Here is a 14,975-nt window from a genome sequence, read left to right as displayed (position 1 = left end):
TGGTATTTTTAATGTTTTTGAAAGAAGTATCTTATGCTCACCAAGGCTGCATTTGTTTGATCAAAAATACAATTAAAACAGTAATATTGTTACATTTTATTACAATTTAAAATAACTTTTTGTAATTTAATATATCTTAAAATGTAATCAATTCCTGTGACAGCAAAGCTGAAATTTTCAGCATCATTACTCCAGACTTCAGTGTCACATGATCCTTCAGAAATCATTCTAATATCCTGATTTTCTACTCAAGAAACATTTATACAGGAGATTACCCATTCCCTATATGTGTAGACCATTATATGATTATGGATTTAAAAATGTACTCTGTGCATTTTCATGATGTAATTTTTTGTATTTTCATTTCTGGTAAATTGGTATTGACCTTTCATTGTAACAGCAAAATAATTCAGTGTTTTTTTAATGACAACCATCCTTGGGTACCTGTAATGAAGCTGAGATAGTCAGTAAACAATAAACAACATTAATATCAATGTTGCAAATAGTTGAGCTGCTTCATATTTTTTGAAAACCATGATACCTTTTTGATACATTCTTTGAAAGTTCAAAAGAACAGCTTTTATTTGAAATTGAGACATTTTGTAACATTATAGAAGTTTATGCTGAAGATTTTGATCAATTTAATGTGCCCTTGCTGAATAAAAGCATTAATTTCTTTAAAACAAATCGTACTGACTCCGGTAAGTTACAATATGCAAGTATTTATAAGTATATATTATATAACACAGACACAACCTTGTTTGACAGTTAAAATGTTTGAAAAAGTCTTAAAATTTAAAGGTTTTATGAGCCGTGCAAACACATAGATTCATGTACAAGGGTAGACAAACAGTTCATTACCCGGAATGCCATTACCTGCTGAATTTCTTTGAATTACAATACAGTAAATTCCAATTCCTGTTATTCCAATTTCTATTCAACTTCCTCTGGGGCATGGCCACTTTTATTAATATTCTCTTTTATCAGTTAAAAGGAAGCCAGTTCTTAAACTCTTCCTCTCAGACTAAAGGTTACAGGGTCAACCTTTTCTTCCTCCAGGTATGAACATCAGCAGTCCGGTCTCAAAGTCATTGAGATGATACAGTGACATGTTGTCCTTGGGTGGAGGACTTTTCACATGGATGAGTTGCAGGAGGAAGTGACTCTAAGTTTTAACAGATTTTTCCACCTTGTCCCCCGTCTGTGTTAGTGATAACCCTGGCGGTATTGTATTTTATATTTAGATCTCCTTCCGATGGACTGGCACACTTGGGCTGTTATTATGCGAGACGCTTGAGAAGGGTGTGGGGTCTGTCGTGGCATTACAGGACAGTCCATCCTCGATAGGGATAGGGACAGATGAGTCAGGCGCCAACCAACACCCCTGCGTCCTTCCCTCTAAGAAAAGGTCAGGAAGTCACAGGAAATAAATGGGCAACTCAGCACCGCAAAGAGCCCCTTACCGTCCAATCAGTGTTCTGAGGAGGAATTCAACAGCAGAAACAATTATTTGCACAGCTGATTTGTGACAGATGCATCTTGAAAATGGTCAGAAAGAAAGCTTAACAGAAGAAATTAATAGAAGAGTAGTGTGTAATGCTACACATTACATATCATTTATTAAAAATATAGGGGGGGGGGATGGACAGTAAAAATATTGTGAAATATTATTACAATTTATGAACAGCTGTTTTCTATTTGAATACATTTTAAAATGTAATTTATCCCTGTGATGGCAAAGCTGAATTTTCAGCAGCAGTCTTCAGTGTCACATGATCCCTCAGAAATCATTCTCATATGCTGATTTGGTGCTCAATTGTCAATGTTGAAATTTTTTGCTGCCTAATATTTTTGTGGAAACCATGACACATTTTTTCAGGATTCTTTGTTGAAAAGAAAGTTCACTGAACAGCATTTATTTGAAATAGATTTTTTTTATAACACTATAAATGTCTTTACTGTCACTTCTGATTCATTTAATGAATAAAAGTATTAATTAATTTAAAAAAAAAAATTGTATTCTTATCATGTTTTACACAAAATATTAAGCAGCAAAATCTGTTTTCAATGTTGAAAAAAATAAATAAGAAATGTTTCTTAAGCAGCAAATCAGCATATTGGAAGGATTTCTGAAGGATCATGTGACACTGAAGACTGGAGTAATGATGCTAATAATTCAGCTTTGCCATCACAGGAATAAATTACATTTTTCACAACATTGCTGTTTTTACTGTGTTTTTGATCAAATATGTCATCAGTATATATATATATATATATATATACACAGTATATAATATACACTGTGTTAATATGTAATATGAATGATATATAAATATATTTTTACTGATTAAGCTAGTAAGAACCCTCTTGGGGACATTACATGCTGGGCACCTGTATCCATAACACAACATACTGGTGACCAGCTCTGCTAGTCTTTTCAGTATGTGAACTTGTAGACCTCTTGACTTGAAATCTATCACCAGTAATCAGATCAATTTGTTAGCCCAAGTAAATGTGTTCATCCCAAAGGAAAGTAATGGATATAATGAAGGATGGGTGTGAGTGCTGACCTCAATGAGGGCCTGTCTGCTTCATCAAAGATTTCTTTGGAATGTCAAAAAGTGCTGCTACACGTAAGAAACAAAAGTGAGATCATTATAAACTATAGCCAGCAGAGTGCATTGGCAGTCCTTTTGACCATCTGGAAAATATATTGCATTTATGTTTTAGGTTTAATGGCATGAAATCTACTAATGGGGGAATTCTGAAGAACTTTATTGAATGGCCAAAATAATGTTCCCATATTCATCCATCTTCTCCCATGCTAAGAACAGTGGTTCTCAGCTCCCCATTGTCCAAGTTTCAAGGTCCAGGTTTACTGGATAATGAAAAATATTTGTATAATGACCAGCCATTTTGTTTTGCCTTGTTTTAATGGTAGTTTGCTGAGGCTTTAAATAACTAATTATTATAATAATTTCTATTCAACAAAAATTATCATTGCTGATTTGAGCATGGTATACAGCAATCCCAGATTAATAAAAGTAGGAGCTTTAAGTTTGGAATTTGTTCATTTCAGGTGTATTAGTAACATAAACATGACGCTACAGAGTTTAAAGGAATTGTTGTTATTTTCATCTTCGCTGCGGCTCTCAAATGTCCTATGGCTAGGCCTGTCATGATCATGAATTTTGTGCTTTAATTGTGATTAAAAATATAACCCCTTAACTGTCACCCCCCATTTTTGAACATAGACGTGAAAGTGCATTATCCAAACTTAAATTGTTACACTTTGGACAGACCTAAGGTTGTTCTCTTTTTTAAAGAAGACAATCAGCAGGTTATTGCAGAAATGGAATCATTTCGAAAAATGAAAGTATGAAAAAGCTATAGAAATTAAAATGTACTGTAAAGAAAATGCACTGTACTATTTTTATTTTATTTTAGATAAAATAACATTTGACAAAATATGTCTTAATCTATAATTGCTACACAATTAAAGCCTTTTGTCTAAATAATTTATGTTCCAAAATTGAAGTTGTAAAAAGACAGTATAAGTCATTATAATCCGTAATTATGTCCCCACTGGATGCAACAAATGCCTCGTTTATAATGGGTTTGAATGTTTTTGTCTCGTTGCTCCATCACAGTATGGTAAGGGGAATAACATTTCTGTCACATGCTTGAGGTATTCAGCCAATCACAACGCACTGGATAGCTGGCCAATCACAGCATACCTCGCTTTTCAGACCGATGAGCTTTGTAAAAATCGACGCGTTTCAGAAAGGCGGAGCATAGAGGAGAAACAATAATGTACAGTATGTGGAAAATAATGTGTTTTTTTAACCTTAAACCGCATAAACACATTTCATTACACCAAATACACCAAATAATGTTCTTTTTAGCAACATCATATGACCCCTTTAAAAAAAAAAAGAGGTCCCTGTGAGATTTTATTTAAGGCATTATACCAAAAAAAGTCACCGGGCGACACTCGAACTCCACTGAATTTTTTGATGCACTTTTCTGTCACAAATGTATACATTGCTCAGTATTACTTCTAGCACAAAATAACCACCAAATATGGAATCTTGAGACTCAGACCTTTCCACAAATATGTATTTTGTCAAGATTCTATAAAATACTGTAATACATTTTGTAATATGACACTTGACACCACCCACTAAGGGGGACGAGACTGCCAAAAGATTTTAAAGTACAATTTCCATGGTAAGGCAATGTCCGATGGTTTTCATAGGATGAATCCTGAGTTTCTAAGCTTTCAAATGACATCTAGTTTATGATGATTGCTAAAACATGTGATAAGGAAAAAAAGACAACGAAAAAAAATCTAAATAGGCCCAAATGATTTACTGTAATGCTTTGAATTGATAATATTTATAGAATTATTTATAATATAATATAATATGATATGATATGATATGATTTGTTATCGAGGGATAACATACCTCGGAATGTCGCGACTGACCAATCAGAATCAAGTATTCCACAGAGCCATGTAATAAAATAAAATATAATATAATATAATATAATACAACCTTTGACTATTTTTGTGTACTTTATAACTGTGTTTTTCTTTATTCCTTACTGATTTAAAATGAAGATGAAGATACTAGTTTTTTTTTTTAAGTTCCATGGAAAGTATGTCAGCATACGGTTTGTAAATACATGAGGGTGACTAAACAATGAAAGAATGCAGTATTCAGTCTCTGCTGTGTGACTAATGGATAACCTCTTTTTCTGTTTTGTCAGTATTGGAGATCCTGCAGTTGGTGACAAAAAGAGATTTGTTTTTGGCTGACACTCACATTCTGGAGCTGGAGCAGGAGTGTAGGGAGGCCGAATCCCCGACGGCAGGGGGCACTGAGGATTTTAGCAGCCCCAGCAGCAAAGACAGCAGTCGGCGCAAAGCCAAAGATGTGGAGCTGCTGTACGAGGCCCTGCAGAAAGAGCTGTGGGATGTGGTGAGGGAGTCTCTGCGTAGCCCCACCGCCGGGCCCAACCTGGGCCTGGTGGTGCAGGTGCTTCAGCAGGAGGAGCAAGCCGATCGGGACTGGACTCAGAGTGAAGGAGCCGCTCCAGGAGGCCCACGGCCGAGGGAGTTCAAGAAACGCTGGAGGGAGGCGGTAGTCGAGTTGGCTGATGCAAACCTACCCCAGCATGAAGAAGCACGGGCAGGCGAGCTCGCAGCCTATCTGGATAAGCTAAGAGTGCGTATGGTGGAAGACCTTGGAGCGGCTCGGCGTAATGTGGTGTCTGTATATCCTGTGGAATATGACTCCTTCCAAGTGTACACAGAGCTACCATCAGGCTGTTACCCGTCGTCTCCAAGCTATCACTAATGGAGATCTGCAAATCACTGACATATACTCTTTACTAGACTGGCTCTACAACATTTACAATAGGTAAATACCAGCAGTTTGACTAGGATCGTTCACTCAAAACAATGTGATTCAAAACCTGTATTAGAAAAAAGAAACCAAACCGTGACCAGGGGTTATCAAGTTCCAAAATCGTACTTTAAAAGTGGCCCTAATTAAGTTTTCTGAAGCCATATTCAAATGTTATGTGTCAGGTTTGACATATTGGTAGTGTTTCTTTTGAGTAAAACAGCAAATTTGAATTTGTATGTGTGCAAATGAAATTTGAGGACTGAATATTTGTGATTGGCAACTCTAATTTCATGTTGTTCTTCATATAAACCTTCGATATGACTTCAGAAGACTTTGAATTTAGCATTTTGAATAATATGGATTACTTTTATGGTGTTTTTGTCAAGTTTTAAAGCTTGATAGGCCCAATCCCTATTTACGTTTATTGTATGGGAACAAAAACAGCATGAAAAATATCTCATTTTGTGTTTCACCGAACAGAAAATTTTCTGTTTCGTGTTGAAATGAAGTTAGAATGAGTGAACAGATTTTGACAGACAATTTTTTTTTTCGTTTAGAGGAAAAGTTTGGGGTCATTAACATTTTTTTTTGTTTTTGAAAGAAATTAATACTTTATTCAGCAAGGATGCATTAAATTGATCAAAAGTGACAGTAAAGGCATTTATAATGTTCCAAAAGAGTTATATTTCAAATAAATGATGTTATTTTGAACTGAGAAATGTATTAAAGTTTTCACAAAAATATTAAGCAGCTGTTTTCAACATTGATAATAGTAAGAAATGTTTCTTGAGCATCAAATCAGTATATTAGAGTTCTAAATGATCATGTGACACTGAAGACTGGAGTAATGATGCTAAAAATTCAGCTTTGCATCACAGAAATAAATTACATTTTAAAATAGAAAACTGTTATTTTAAATTGTAATAATATTTCACAATATTACTGTTTTATTGTATTGTTGATCAAATGCAGCCTTTGTAAACATAAGCAATTACTTTTTTTTTTTTTTTCCAACCCCAAAATTTTGAACGATATAAAAAGAAAATCCGATGGCAATGTACATTAGCGATGGCCTGTTTTGTAGTTTGTATATTGTTAAGTATTACTGGCTGTATCCAGTTGTCAAGCCACATACAGCAACAGCAAACCTAAAACAGATTGTTATAAATAGCTTCTGGTTGATATGAGAGGTGAAAGCCACTCTTGTACCTTCCCATTCCTGTTCCTTCATAATTCAATGTTTCCTTATGAGTGAAGTCCAGACTCAGTTTGTGATTTGCTCTTCCTGTTGTTGCTGCAGAGATGTCCTTGGAACAGTCACCATAACAACACCCATTAACCTCTCACAGCTCGGCCCACTGCTGCCAGCGGAGACGGTGGAAAAACTTGAGCTTGACTGCCTCAACTCAGTCAGGGTAAGAACTGAAATTCCCAAACTTCATCCCCAAGTATCTTGTAGCATTTTCTGTGTACATTGAACAACGGCACATCCTGTCCACTCAAAGAGATGGCTGGTCATTGCAACCTGCACGGTCAATTAGAGTGCGGCATTTCAGGGTCAACGCACGGTTTTCCTGTCGATAATGAGCACTACACAATAGGCGTCACTTTGACAACATATTTTCCCCTTCGCTCATTAAGCAATGTGAATGTGTGGCCTTTTAATAATCCTTTAGCCCACCCAAAATAGTGACATTAGTCTAATACTTTATGTCATGGATGTGTTAATAGAGTGATTGTTTCCTTATGGATGCTATAATTTCGTACATACCTAATACAGGCGCCAATATGGCCATCCCCTCTCACAGCAAGGCTGCTTTTAAAGAGTGTGTTGAAATGTTGTGTTTTCCAGGGGAAAGTGACCAATGAGCTGTCTCAGGTTTTGGAGGAGGAGGAAAAGAGATGGCTGGACACCCTGAACGTCGAAGAGTATCAGTTACCACTGGCTCGCACTGTTATTCAGGTCAGCACAGGACCATTTATGCTCATTTATATAAAATAGGATATTGTGCTAGACATATGGTGTCAGAGCATGTGACATCACATGTTACTTTAATCCATTTTCTTGTATTGTTTTTGCATTTTCTTGATTTTGTGTATAATGGCCAACTGTTCCTGGCCGTCTGCAATATTTGCAGCAGGTTTTAGACACTGGGTCTGTTGTTAGAACAAAACGTAAGACATGTCGAATGGCATCCGTGCACCTCTGTGTAACGAGAAAATCGTCTCCTAGCTGGAATTAAAATAAATAAACATTTCCCATTGTGAGCATGTTTCCATTACAACACATTGTTTTTGCAGGTTCTGTATTGCACCCTAGTGGTCATGAATGAAATTAAGCAAATATATTTCAGAAAATAGTCACTTTATTTGTTTGCTGATATTTCAAGACTAAATTAAGGAATTTTGTAGCAGATTTTAATTCACTTAGTGTTTATTGGTGTGTACTTGCTGTAAAATAGCATGTTTTCTTATATTTTTTATTATAGAGGCTACAAGAAGACCTTGAGAGATCTGCAGCCGTAAACAGAGATTTGGGCTCACGGGTTGCTCAGTGCAGTCTCAACGGACTGGCAGATTTCCTGTACAGGTGGGAAAGTGATACTTGAAAGGTCACACTACCGTTCAAATGTTTTGAGTCAGAAATTAATAATTTTATTCAGCAAGGACACATTAAATTGATCAAAAGTAACACTAAATACTTTTACAGTGTTACAAAATATTTTCTATTTCAAATACATATTGAACTGTGTATTCATCAAAGAATTTTTTTTTAGCATTTATTAGCAAATATTTAGCAAATATTTTTCAACATTGATAATAATAGAAAATGTTTCTTGAGCACCAAATCAGCATATTAGAGTGATTTCCGAAGGATCATGTGACACTGAAGACTGGCGTAATGATGCTGAAAATTCAGCTTTGTCATCACAGGAATAAATTACATTTTAAAATGTATTCAAATAGATTTTAATTTGTAATAATATTTCGCAATCTTACTGTTTTACTGTATCTTGGACCCTATATGGGGTTCCAAGATAGGTGCCCAAATTATATCCCATCAATGAACAACCCTTTTTTAATGTCCTAAATGCCTTAGAAATTGCTTATTTATTAGATAAATGCATTTTATATCTTTAGTTAGATAATTCCCATAGAAATGTGTCAGACTATCTACGTGCCATCCTCAAAGGTTTTGTTTTTGCTGCAGTTTTCAGCGAAAGGTGGAGATGTTCCATGAGATGCTCGTAAACAGCTGTGGAGAAAATGAAGATGGTTACATCGCTAAAACAATCGCTCTTGTCAACTGCTGTCCACCGTTCAGGTAGGCTTCCTCAAAGTCCTTTATTTATATGATGTTTTTATTTTTTTTTATTTTAGAGTTTTTGTAATATAGATTGGTGTGTTTAGGAGCTTTGTGGAGCGTTGCGGCCAGTGTGACCCCTCAACCAGCGAGGACTCGATTCGTAGAGCCAACACAGCTCTGGACAGGATAGTCAACTTGAGTGTGAGAGTGCTGAACGACAGACTTTTTGAACATATCAGGGTGAGGCTGTCACAGATCACCCCACACTTCCTCACATAGACATGCACGCACATATTTTTCTTATGTGTGTCATATGTCTCTGTCCAAGAATATAAAGAATATCTTATCAGCATTTCCCCTATGGGCTGTTCTCAAGGATGTTGTTTTGCACAGCTACTCTGGCTCGGAGACACTAAAATAGCAGCACTATGTGAAAAACACTAGTGAATTAGATGTTTTTGGCCTGACGCCGAACAGTATTCGGTGTCTGCTGTACAGATTGGCATTACCAGCTCTCATGGGCCACATAGTTTCACTACATCCTTTTTTACCAAGATAGGGCTCTAACAGGAAGTTAGCCGCTCTCTCTTGTCTCTAAATATGAAAGCCCTCACATCCTGGTGAAGGCAAATATAGTACATTCTAGTGTGTACTGTGTATGTCATTTCTAAACAATTCTGTCTGATTTCACATAGCCCTTCTTTGATAAGCTGATTAAACGGAAATGGCTGAGCAACACTGAACCTTTTGAGCAAATCGAGGCACTCATAAAAGAGCACTTCAAGAAGTTTCGCAGGATGGACAATCCACCTTATGAGGTAAACTAAGATGTCAATAACATCAATTTCCTCCCTCAGTCTGCAATCTGCAAATTTATCATAAATGATTCTTAAAAATGTGTATGTTTACTGTTTTGTCCAGTACGTTTTGATTCTTTAATTCTTGTATCTACACAGCTCTTTAAAATTCATATTGGTTCATCACAATTCTTTGGTCAAATATTTTTTGTACAATTACTGCTAAAATCTATATAGCTCTCTCAACCTTTTCTTTTTACATAAAACAATTTCAACCCAAATCAGTTGTGTGTCTAATTGTCGATTTAGCTGTATAATAGGGTGGATAATGTAGAGTCAGCATCCCAAAATAAACCCCTTCAGGGTGAAATAAGATGTATCTGTTTCATATATGATCATGTTGGGGTTTATGTGAGATAAGCCTCTTATTTACTGTGTCCTCTTAGGTCCTGGTGGTGGAGGTGCACCGGCGTGTGATGACTGAATATGTGCGGGCCATCATGAGGGGCAGAATCATCTGCACATCACTCAAAATGAGGAAGAGAATGGCTGGCCGCCTTCGTGATGAAGGAAAGCACCTAAAAACACTCTTCAAAGAGTTGGTGAGTCACGTATCTGAAAGATCAAAGTAAAAGGTTTTCATTTCTCTTGCTGATTATCTGTTATCTCCTGCTGACCTGGGGTGCATTTCCCAAAAGCATCAATAGGTAACTATGGTCGCACGTTCCATTGAACTCTATTGGTCACGACGGAATTTGTGACAATAGTTGCTTTTGTGAAACCCACCCCTGTTCTGTTAAAAGAATGTTAGTTTTTATATTTTTATTAATATATTGGATGTAGCTTTTATTTTTATATTTTCAGAGTTTATTTTAATTTTAGTAGTTTTGTGATATATGCTTTTGTCATTTTTTATTACTTTTTAGGTTTCATGTATTTTTATTTCAGTTTTAGCTTTAGGATTTATCTAATTTCCGGTTAGTAATTTTAGTGCTTTAACTTAAACTTATTTCAGCTACTTTCCAAGGCAAAATTTTTCATTTTTGTTTATTTTTAGTTAACAATAACAACCCTGCTATCAGCAAGATAGATTATATTAATTATGATATAATTATAAAATATGCTAATACTGGTAAAATTTTAAATATTTGAGTTTGATCAGCAGAGTATAAAAATATTTTGGATTTTTTTCTCCTGCTGTTATGTAATTATGATTTCCCATTTAATCCCATACGTATGAAACAAATTGACCACCTCATATGTTACTGTAACATGGAAAATTACTGGACATTTTTTAGATTTTTTTGTACGGTTTTCTGAATCATTTTAGGTAACACTTTATTTGATGGTGTCCTTGTTACACGTTACATGTACTTGTATACTATAATAATAACTATAAATTATGCCTATTTACATGCAACTAACCCTAAACCAAACCCTCATCCTAACTCTAACCATATAATAAGTAAATGAAGTTAATTGATATTAATCAACACTTAAATGTATAATTACACTGTAACAAGGGACACCGTAAAATAAAGTGTAACCTCATTTTATTTTTATTAGTTTGGCAAATATATTTTTCCCATGAAATCCTTATTCCCAGATTCATCACACTTGCCAAAATGTCATGTCCTGTTTTTAATCACTCAAAAACCATCTACAGCCGACAACTTTCAAACAAAAGAGATTCTGAAGAATGGGCACTTCTGGAGTGGGCATGGAGGCAGATGGCCAAACACGCCCTTGGCTCCAAAGGGCATCTCTATGACCCACCCAAACGCTCCTTTCCCCTGTGCAATGTCCGCCCCGTTTGTCACCTCGGTGGACAACAGGATGCCTTTGTTTATGGAAGAATGTCCTGGCCCGGGCCTTTGAAATCATGACTTGCCTTTAAGGTCAAACTGCGAGTCAGGAAGAACTGCCTTGGTGTAATGGGCATACAGATATTTACCCTCAATTGGAACAACATGTGCTCCTATACTTAATCCTCTAGGTTTTTGTTTTTCCAGAGACAATGGTAAAAATAGCCTTTTCTAATTGTATGCCGGAGTCGTTTGGGCCCTGTGGTCTTTGGCTGTCTGTCAGAAGTCATTGTACAATGCACTTTTGGAAAAAGTCTTTAGTACCAGGCAGTTGTGTTTAATCTGGATGTTCATCTGCAAATTCCAGTTGCTGATTGGTCTCGGCATATGAAGGATTTGATGGATCTAGTGACAGATCTGATGTTATCTTTGTTTGCCCACGTCCAGGAATCCTCCGCCTCATGGCTCGACAGCGCTATTCCTCACTTATCAGAGATCATTCTCTTGGAAGACACTCCCTCCATCCAAATGGAAGTTGGTGTCCTGGTACGGGAATTCCCTGACATACGGTGAGTGTTTTGAGGGGCGGCGTGCCGCTAGGCAGGGACACCTTGTAGCCCCTGATATGATCGAGGTCAAAAAGCAGAGAGCTCAGGTCATCTGACAAAACATGGTCATTCTGTTTGACAGCAAACGAGGGGCTTGTAAAAGCAAACAAGACTTTTGAGGTTTCCTGATTTTTATGGGAGACTGTTTGGTTATCCCAGATTCGCATGAAAGATGTACAGTTGTCCAGCTCTGGATCCACAGACAAAGCAAAAACACAGGCATCCTGCCAGGGCCTGACCTAAAGCTCCATGGTTTAACCTAGAGAGGGCAGTTGCCTAATCAAGAGCCCTATACGGCTGCAGAATCCAGAGGAAACTCTCTTTTGTGGAATGTGTGCTAAAAAAAGCCTGCAACTTCAAATACATGACCTAGATGTGCTGCAGGCTCCATTGTTTAGCATTAGCAACACCTTTGGGTTTTAAAATGATGAACATTTGGAATCTTTCCAATCTGCTGTATATATCTTCACACATTTTATGATCTAGGGAAACTTTGAATGAACAGGAGCCAACTCTGAGAAGGTTAAATGAGGATTCTTTGCACCCTATTTTTTCAGCTATATACAGATAAACATTATACATTACATATACATTTACATATACAGTACATTATATTTTTTTTGTTTCTTCCAATTGTGTTTTTATTTATTTATTTATTTGTATTTACTTGTTTAGTTTAGTTTGGATTTGGGAAAAGAAATGCGAAACAATTAGGAATAATTAAATAAATAAATACACTACCATTTAAAAGTTTGGGGTTGGCACATTTTTTAATGTTTTTGGAAGAAGTCTCTTATGCTTGCCAAGGCTTGATCAAGAATACAGCACAGTACATTACAATAACTGTTTTCTTTTTTATTTTAATGTACTTTAAAATTTAATTTATTCCTTGATGACAAAGCTGGACTTTCAGCAGCCATTTAAAAAAAAAACAGCACATATTTTAAATTATTATAACATATTTGAAACATTATAAATGTCTTTACTGCCATTTTTTATCAGTTTTGATCTTTCTCTCTTTTTTTAAATTCATTTTACAGTTTGCTAAATCTATAGAGTAAACTTCAAATACAAGCTCTAGTCTTTTAAAACATAACCTTTGTTGTCTTTGTATTTGAAGAGTTTTCAGTTTAGAAGAATATTCCATTTTGCAAGTTATGAAAACAAAAAATTGTTTTCTGAATAAGACAAACAAAGCATGTAAAGAGAAATTCTCTTAATGAAAGTCTATTCCAGTATAGTCAGTACTGACCACTCACCATGCAGCCATATTACTGTTTAACTAATGCAATATTTCACTTATTTAGCCATGTATTATGGCACTGTACAGTTATTGTTAATATGACAATATGCCTCATACATGAATCTTTCTTGTGTTTGGAAGGAGGAAGCATGTTTCTGCCATACTCAATATCCGTGGGATGACCCGACAAACAGAAAGGCAAGAGATCTTGAATATAGTGAAGGACATCGAGAACAGCGACAGCATCATGCGGGTGTCCCGTGACAGGGCTCTCTTCGCTGAGGTGCCAGTGACGTCAGAAGTGCACTGTCTAAATGTAGGCCTGAGCCGCGTCGCCCTCACCGCCTCGTCCCTCTTCTCCAGCATGTGGTTCCGACGCAGAAGGACTCCAACCAGGGAAAACCAGGATGACATGCTGTAATCCATCTCAAATGGATGCTCGAGCTGCCCAGCACTCATGGAGCACTGGAGCAATACCCATCAGCACAGCATTTGTTTCTAAAATGTTTGCATGTGCCATTGTCATATCATAAGGACAAGTTGGGAAATCTTACAGATGATCAGGATTGCAGGATCTCTGAGAAAACTGAGAAAATGACACTACAGTTGGCATCACTACAACTGTTTTTGCACAACTAACATCGCAAAGGCTTGTGAAATACAGTGGCACCAAAAATATATGGGCACTTTTAAAAATTTATGAATGTCTTTGCATTAAATACCAAAATATCAAACCATAGAAAATTATAGAAATTATTATATTTAAAAAAAAACATTGTAAAAGCACACTTTTCAAGAAAAAACATTTTACAAACAAAGTTTGTATAGTTTTAAATGATCAATAGCATTTTGTGGTTGTAAAATGTTAGTGTTCATATGTATCTCAATAAATTGTTTCAGGACCAATTGGTTAAAAGGCATTGCAAAAATGTCAAAAAGACTTCTGTGAAAAGGTCTAGCCTCATTTCATTCCTGATACAATGAAACTCATACATTCTGTGAATCTAAAAATGTCCAAACAATCTTTGGGGCCACTATATATATTTTATTTCTGGAATTGATGTATGCTATTGTATGAATATATAGTGCAACCATCCCTAAGAAATGTCTTTTAGGATCTTAAGTTGCAGGGGTCCGAGTGTGCATTGTAAAGAAAATATATAACTACTGATCAAAACACTGCTTGGTTTTGGGAATTTTTTTCTAAATCATACCATTTATCATCTTGACTTTTGTGACTAATTGATAGTTATGAAACAAGTTATGTTTTTTTTTTAATGTTTTGTTTTAGTTGCACATGACTGAAGACTGATGGCTTTTAGGTACTATGCAACTGCAGTTATCTTTAATCTTTCAATTATTTTTTTATCATATTTAAATGGATAATTTTGTGGTCCAGTCATCTATTATCTTGTCATGAAAGATAAATGTATTTTTTTTTAGATCACTCAGATTTACCTGTGAAAAAAATTAAAAGAGGGACTATTTATGTATTGCAAGACTTATTTATTACACCAGTAATTTCATTCATCAGTAATAAATACTGACAAAACCACAACAATGGAAACCAAGCACAAATTACTACAACCAACAAAAAATTAGTGAAAATTCATGAATAATTGTATCACTTTAGAGACACTGTGCTCAATGTACTGCCATAGAAGCTTTTGGTTTGTGTACCTAAAATACTGATGGACAGAACTTTTCAAACATTTATGGATTCTGCATTTACTGTGCTACAGAGTTTGTCTTCTAAAAATACCATTTTTCATCCAACTTGTCTTTTCAGCATATGTTTGAT

The 14,975-nt window shown here is 35.8% G+C and overlaps 1 pseudogene; it reads left to right on the top strand.

The window, feature by feature from the left end:
• The window catches only part of LOC107657552 (tumor necrosis factor alpha-induced protein 2-like), a 30,218-nt pseudogene extending 16,310 nt beyond the window's left edge, over nucleotides 1-13,908 (top strand).
• Nucleotides 13,909-14,975: the final 1,067 nt, after the last annotated feature.

Source organism: Sinocyclocheilus anshuiensis, unplaced genomic scaffold (genome assembly GCF_001515605.1).
Source record: "Sinocyclocheilus anshuiensis isolate Anshui unplaced genomic scaffold, SAMN03320099.WGS_v1.1 scaffold255, whole genome shotgun sequence".
Classification (NCBI taxonomy): domain Eukaryota; kingdom Metazoa; phylum Chordata; class Actinopteri; order Cypriniformes; family Cyprinidae; genus Sinocyclocheilus; species Sinocyclocheilus anshuiensis.
The sequence above is the reverse complement of the archived record's forward strand: the minus strand, read 5'-3'. Positions and strand labels throughout refer to the sequence as shown.